The following is a 7,971-nucleotide window of genomic DNA, read 5'->3' on the forward strand; positions in this document are numbered from 1 at the left end:
ACGTTAAGCTAAAAGAGCTAACCCTTTTAGTGCTACGATATTGAATACGTAGACTTCGTCTTTCTCACGGGAATAGACTACCCGGCGACGCGTGTTAGGCGTTGACTTTAGGGTTTTTGGCTAACCCCCAGCCTTCAACGGATTTGACGTGCTCTTACCGACTACCGTTTGAGTCGGGCTTACATGCGGATTGTTTTAAGTCCATTCTGCATGTGACGTTGTGCTAAAGGAATGAACTCCCTTAGACTTGATGCTACGACTTCGAATACGAAGACTTCACTATTGTCACGGGAATAGGCTACCCGACAACGTGTATTAGACGCTGACTTATCCCTACTTAGGCTTCGGGATAAAATACCCCAGAATCAAACTCTGGTGTCTTTTTCTACAGAGAAAGACTAAACCGGCGATGAAATTCCCCATGCGTGTAAGGCATGGATTTTGGTGTTATTAATAGCAACCTGTCACAATGTTGAATATGTGAACGGGTGTTCTTTTTAACGGTTAAGAACTAACCGGCAGCGCGGGTTAAGCGCAGACTTATCCTTGCTTAGGTTTCAGGATAGAATACCCCAGAATCGAACTCTGATGTCTTTTTCTACGGAGAAAGACTAAACCGGCAGCGCGTGTTAGGCACAGACTTACCCCTGCTTAGGATTCGGGATAAACTTCCTAGACTGGAATTCTAGTGTCTTCTTCAATCGGTGAAAGACTAAACCGGCAACGCGTGTTAGGCGTTGACTTATCCTTGCTTAGGTTTCAGGATAGAATACCCCAGAATCGAACTTTGATGTCTTTTTCTACAGAGAAAGACTAAACCGGCAGCGCGTGTTAGGCGCAGACTTATCCCTGCTTAGGATTCGGGATAAACTTCCTAGACTTGGATTCTAGTGTTTTCTTCAATCGGTGAAAGACTAAACCGGCAACGCGTGTTAGGCGTTGACTTATCCCTGCTCATGCTTCGGGATAAAATGATTCGGGATAAAATTCCCTGTACCTGTGAGGCACAGATTTTGGGAGTTGAAAAAGGTGGTGTCTTCTCTTGGGGCAAAGACGAACCCGAAATGGGAGAGGAAGAATTTTATATTCTATCTCCCGACACTGAAGAAAAAGAATTTTATATTCTATCTTCAGCTGGAAAGGAGACTCAAGGTGTGATCTCCACCCCCAGAATCCGGAAAGATGAAACTAGGAGTGGGACATCCACTCCGAGAATCGAAAAATTCGGATAATCCTAACTGTCAGAAGGTTTGATTACCGAACTAAAGGTGAATTTCTCGTTTATCGAGAGTGAATTATTGTTTTGGTCTTTACTATAGGAAGGTTTGACCAAGCAGGAGTTTGAGGTGACCCTAACTGTAGGAAGGTTTGATCACTTGATTTGAAAGTGGACCTCTCGTTCATTGGAGGAATCGAGAGGGGATTTTGACTGTGGTCCTAACTGTAAAAAGGTTTGACCAATTCCGAATATTATGTCCAGACTCTAACAATGAGAGTGTTGAGTGCACAAACACGATGAGAATTTGAATGGGAGTTTCTTATTCATCACCTTGCTGTGGTGACCGGATTATCCCTAAGAATACACTATATGGATTTCTTTTGGGAACTTCCCGTTAGATGAATCATCCACCCCCAGCTTCCTTTGCAAAACTGGGTATGGTATTGCACTCAGTTGGGTGTCCGGGTTATCCTTAAGAATATAAAGCATGGTATTCTCCAGGAACTTCCCGTGAAAGAAAGGAAACAGTTTAGACTCATATACCTGTTGGAGTATGTAAGGAAGCAGTTTAACCTCATGCACTTGTTGAAGGATTGAGAAACAGTTTATACGCGTATACTCTTTGGAGTTTCGACTTAATTGAGCGATATAATGCCGGCTTCAACCAAGGTTTGAATGCTATTCTTGAGAGCAAAGCAATCCTTGGTGGGATGAACGACCCTCCTGTGGTATGCACAGTACTTGGGGACCGTAGTGTTGTCAGCTTCCTCCTGATTTGTGATAGGTGGTAGCTTGATCTTGTTGCTTCCAAGGAGGGATTCGAAGATGGCTGGAACGTCTTCGTCCTTGAAGGAATACTCTCTTTGGAGTCTTGGACCTGAAGCCTTTTGCTGTTTTCGGAGTTGCTTTTGCGACGTCTGATTAGCACCATCAGCAACTGCAGGTGCCTTGCCCTTACCACGAGAGGCGAAGTTTGAGTTTAGCGGATTAACCGTCGGTCGGTTCCTCTCGGCCTTCTTCCTTCGGAGGAAGCGTTCGGCTTGTTCACCGCGCACCTTCAAGTCTTTCCAAGTGTTAGACGGTGTTGTTCCCATTGCCTCCAACACGTCCAACGCGAGGTTGTTGTGGCAAGTCTGGAGAATGAATTCCTCAGTGATCGGGTCCCGACAATTCATCGCCTTATTCCGGAACCTTTTGACGAAGGTGTCGACTAACTCCCCGTCTTTCTGCTTCTCATCGAGCAATGATCCGATAGATATCTCGGTGTCGTCGTCGAAGAAATTGGCCAGGAACTTGGTCTCCATGTCATCCCAGCTGTTCACGCTGCCTGGCTTGAGGCGGCGATACCAATCGAAGGCGGCTCCGCGAAGAGTGCCGACGAATGACCGCACCATCAGAGGCTCATTGCCGGAGATAACACCCAGGTGCGATTTGAAATAAATCAAATGCTGAGTGGGGGAACCCTTCCCATCAAACGGCGTAAAGTTAATCAGACTGAACTTCACCGGATAGGGGATTGATTCCCATTCTCGTGGGTATGAACAAGGGATGCCCGTCTTCTTCATTTCTTGAGCGGAAATCCACGTATTGATTTTGCTCTCGAGATTTTTAATCTTCAGGTTTTCACCTGAGTCTTCATCAGCATTCTCGTTACCACCCCCTGCATTGATGGGAGGATTATTGGCATTGTGAGCCTCGTTCGTATCCTCGTCTTCCTGATGAACTCGGTTGTGACGGCTTGGTTCGCCTTGCTGGTTCGTCAGTGCTTGAATTTGTTGCTCATGCATTTCTCTCATGTTTTGCATGGCCATCTGCATTTCAAACCTGAAGGTTTCCTGTTGCTTAGCTAAGGCGTCTTCAAGCATCTTGTCCACTTGTTCTGCACTTATCATAAGTGCCTCGCGGGGTTGGAGCAGGAATCCGATTCTTCATCTTCCGAAGGCAATCTTGTCCGAACCCTACCATAAGTTCCTCGTGCGATGGCTCCGGACTGCAGACGGGTTACACGCCGGGACGCTTCCAGAAACGATTTGAGATCAATCTGTGTCGATGTCTCTTTGCTGGTCATGTTGGCGGTGACCCTCGGAAATTCTCCGTCTTTAACCACCGTTCTTCTTTGCCGGAAACGCCTATACCTTGGTTTTGGCGTTTCGGTGTCGAGCCTTTCGAACACTGAAATTCTCTCGGGGACTGCCTTGATGCAGTTGCATTCAGACAGTACCGCCCGAATGAGCTTTGAACAAGGGCACTGAGTTTCTAGCCTTCGAGGACTTCTCTTTCTGGCTTTGCTCGTACCCCCAGCACGATAGTACAGCTCTTCCGTTTGAAAGTCGGAGCAACCTATTGTGTGTTGGCACGACTTTTCAGGTATAACGCAATCATCATCAGACGATAATGTTTCCTTCTGAGAGTGAATTACCTTCTTCGGACTTTCGAGAGTCACGCGCCTCGAAACGCGCCTTTGCGGGCGTGAATTCTCAACGGGCTCCTGAACTTCGATGCGCAAAGTAGTGTGCTTGGGTGCCACGATTTCTTTGTCATGTTGAGGGTTGCGGTGACCCCCATCATGTTGATTCGTTCGGGGTTTTCTTAGTGGGCCCAAACGTCCTTGGATTGGAGCTTTGCTTCGCTCCTCGGGAAGTGGACCGAGGCGCTCCAAGACTAACTTCCTTTTCTGGGATGGTCCTGCGGGATCTCCCGGAGCAGTTGTGGAGATCATCGGCGGTTTGGATTGATTCACCGGAAGTTGAACTTTCGACGGCTGCAGTTGACGCTCTTTGGTCTGAACCGCCGCTTCAGACTTCGGCCTCCAAACTTTGCTGGTTGATGGCGGCTTCTTTGGCAACTCTTTCTGCAGCTTTCTACGGGCTTCTTCGGCTTGAGCCCGCGCCTGCGCTGATAGTGCGCAGCGTTTGCGGATGCGTTCTTCCAGCGTCGAACGATTCCGTTTGACACGGACCCATTCCATTGTTGGCGGCTTGGAGGAACCACCATTCATTGATTGTTGAGGCTGCTTGCCTCTTTTGTTCTTCAGATCCGCGTTGTAGCGGATCCCGTCAACTGACTCCATGGCCTTTGCGAATTGTTTCGCAAGGCGTTGACGTCGCCTTTGGTGGGCTCTCTTCGAGAGAGTCACCACACCCTCTACGGTAGAAAGGTTGGCCAGAGTAGATCTGCCTTGGTTGGGAATCGGAGGAATCTCACCCGATGCGACTTTAGCATCAAGCGGGGTGAGATCTTCGTTGGTGTTTTCAACGTCTTCAAACCAACGAGTTTTTCTCCTGGAGGAGAACTTGGACTTCTTGGGCTTGCGGGGGGAGGTTGATCCGGACGAGGACGACAAGTATTCCTCAAACTTCTGTTGGTCGCACTCGTATTCGACCTCCTCCACGACCGGCGCGGTGAAAATTGCCTTCATTGAATTCATTGTTATCTCAAGTAATTGCTTTTTGGTTACAAAAGATCCGGTCTTTTTTAGATCCGGTTACAACAAAATCAAAGAAAAAGAAAAAGATTACAACTTTCCTTCCGAACGAATCACGAGCTCCTGTTTTCTGGTCGCTCGCTTGTGTGGGTTCTTTGCCAATGCCGGGGTTAATCCGTGGACCACCGCGCGATCTAGATCTGGTCGGATCTACATGATTTGACGGGTATTATTTCGTGAAGGAAATAATAGCCGGGGGGGATTAATTCACCAAGGAAATAATCGCCCTTAGTTCTCGGGATCAAAGGCCAAGCTTTGATCCGGAGTATGATCTCGTGTAGATCTCAGATCTGATCTTTCTCTCTCTCGAACTCCTGCCTTTTGTGACGTGGATGCTCGCCGAGAACCAGATCTGAATGCTCAAGTCCTCAAGTCTTCAAAACTCCAAGCTCAATTCTCAATTCGACAGAGTTTACTGGGCCGAGCCACCCATAGGTGGCTCGGCTCTTGGCCGAGCCACCCATGGGTGGTTCGGCCTTGGCCGAGCCCCCCTTAGGCGTTGGGTTTCATCGTTTTGCATTTTCGGTTCAGTCCGTGATTCGGTTGACTTAGACTCTGATTTGTTGATCTGATTTGGCAGTAAATCCGATTCTGAGTTCGAGTCCAAAACTGATCTTGATTCGATCGTGATTCGTCTGAGTCTGCCCTTGGTTGGATGACTCGTTGACTCTTTGAACCCTTGGCTTGATTCCACACGCGAATGGATGTATTCCGTTGCTTGCGTGCGATTCGTTAGCCTCGTCGCCTCGTTGGTTCGTCGGTTTGTGCCGAGCTGTGCTAAGGGACCTATAAGCAATTTTATACGCCTACAGTGCGTAGATTATCATGAGTTGAATAAGGTCACCATCCGAAACATGTATCTACTACCATGGATTGATAACTTATTCGACCAGTTGCAGGGAGCATAATGTTTCTCAAAAATTGATCTTCATTCTGGCTATCATCAGTTGCGGGTTCGGGAGATGGATATTCTTAAGATCGTCTTTCTGACTCGATATGGGTCTTTCGAGTTCATTGTCATGTCATTTGGGCTAACCAATGCACCCACAGTATTTATAGATTTAATGAACTAGGTTTTCTGTCCATATTTGGACTAGTTCGTGATTGTTTTTATCAATGACATCCTCATTTATTCGAGATCAGAGGCCGAGCATGAGCATCACATTCGTCTAGCATTGTAGACTTTGCGGGAGCACCAGTTATATGCTAAGTTCAACAAGTGTGAATTTTTTCTTTCAGAGGTTAGATTTTTGGGCTATGTTATCAGCAAGTGTTTGGGATCTTAGCCTGTGATGAGGATGTTGATATTCGTAGACTACTAAATGATCAGATCAGATCCGAAGCTTTATTGATTCACGAAGGAATTAACAAACCAAAGTAATTATCTCGGCAACAGCGACATAACCACTCTTCTCGAGATCACCGCAACGGGGCAATCTCAAGTAAAGGAATAGGGAACTGTAGATCTGGCAAGCTCCTCTTCTTTATGCTGACGAACTCAATCTGATCTACTCCTCTCTTCTTAAATTCATGCTCCTTCAGTCTTCAATCCAGCAAGGCTTCGCTAACGCTCGAGAATTCTAGATCTCAAAAAATGAAGGTCCTGAGGCTGTATTTATAGGCTTTAGGACCTCTATTTTCAGATAAGAATGATCGATTCACTCTTATCTTCAGTTGTAACCACTTTATCACGTTCTTGGATAGTTTCAGATCAGTTGGAACAAATCCAGGTGGTTAACATCGAAAAACATTTTAAAACTATCAAAAATCGGTTTTCGGGGCTGCGGACACCCATGGTGTCTCGGCCTGGCCGAGACACCAGTAGGTGTCTTGGGTATTTTGGCTCTAACTTCCTCATATGACCTCCAAATAATATGATTCAAGATGTGTTGGAAAGCTTACGAAGATATCTACAACTTTTGTCTCTTGAGATTTTTAATATTTGAACGAATCATGATTAAAATCTCCATTCTTCTCCGAGACACCAACACTATCTCGGAATTCTGAGGCAGTTTGTACTATCTTTGCTATTTTGGCTTTATCTTTGTCATACGATCTTGGAATGAGTTGATCCAAGATGTGCTAGAAATCTAACAAGGATCTCTACAACTTTTATCTTTTGAGATTCTTCATATTTAAAGCTAATCATAGTCAAAATAGCTCTACAACATCCGAGATACCTATGGGTGTCTCGGCCAAGCTTTGGCCGAGACACCTATGGGTGTCTCGGCCAAGCTTTGACCGAGACACCTATGAGTGTTTCGCTGAGGCCTGGAGCACTTTTTAGCCCGTTCTATCTGTTTTCGCTATATCTTCATCATCCAAACTCGGAATCATACGATTCAAAATGCGTCGGAAAGCCGACGAGATGATCTACGAGCTTCCATGATTGAATCATATGTGGAGTAAATGGGACACGAGGAGCACTTTATCTTTTGTAAGTGACGCATAGCTCTTGATCCATTTATGTTTCTGTTATTCCGAAGTTTCGTTGCTTTTCATGGTTCATTGACTCATTTCATGTATTTATCGACATCAATTAAGCTTCTGTGATCCGGATAGTAACGTTCATCATATTCTCTCTATCTTAAGCCACGTGCGAGAATTCGTGGGTAATTTTTAATGCCTATAGATACTCCCTCTAAAGTATTTCAGTCTCATTTTTTTTATAGAAGAGCCTGAAATACTTTGGATGTGATCGGTCCAACCTTCAGTCGGTGTGAAAGGACTTATAGTTATCTTCGATTCTTGATTTTTTTTGATTTTTAGTCTATTTTGATGAATAGCCGAAGTTCTTCTGGCACTGCGTTTATCGTCTGGCCGTCGTCGAAGTTTCGAATCGGACTTGGTAAGTTGGTTTTGGCTTGTATCATTGAGTTAACTTTGAACTAATTATCTCCGTCATAACGCGTTGACCGGTGTTGACTCAAAGCTACGCGTTGACTGGCGTTGACTTTTCTTACAACACGTTGATTGGCGTTGACCTAGGGCTATGCATTGACCGGCGTTGACCTTAGGGTTTAGCTTCAATTTGCGTTGATTTTCATCGCAACGTGTTGACTGGCGTTGACCTAGGGCTATGTATTGACCGGCGTTGACCTTAGGGTTTACCTTAGAGTTTCACATCGATCGGTGTTGACACAGTTTATACTCGTACGTTTGCTGGAGTATACACAGTTTAAGCCCTTAAGGTATTAGAGCATGGCGATTCTAAATGATGAGGCTGCAGGACCACCTGTTAAAGCTGATTCATCTGCATGAATGGATC

This window comes from Asparagus officinalis, chromosome 6 (assembly GCF_001876935.1).
Source record: "Asparagus officinalis chromosome 6, Aspof.V1, whole genome shotgun sequence".
NCBI classification, from domain to species: Eukaryota; Viridiplantae; Streptophyta; class Magnoliopsida; order Asparagales; family Asparagaceae; genus Asparagus; species Asparagus officinalis.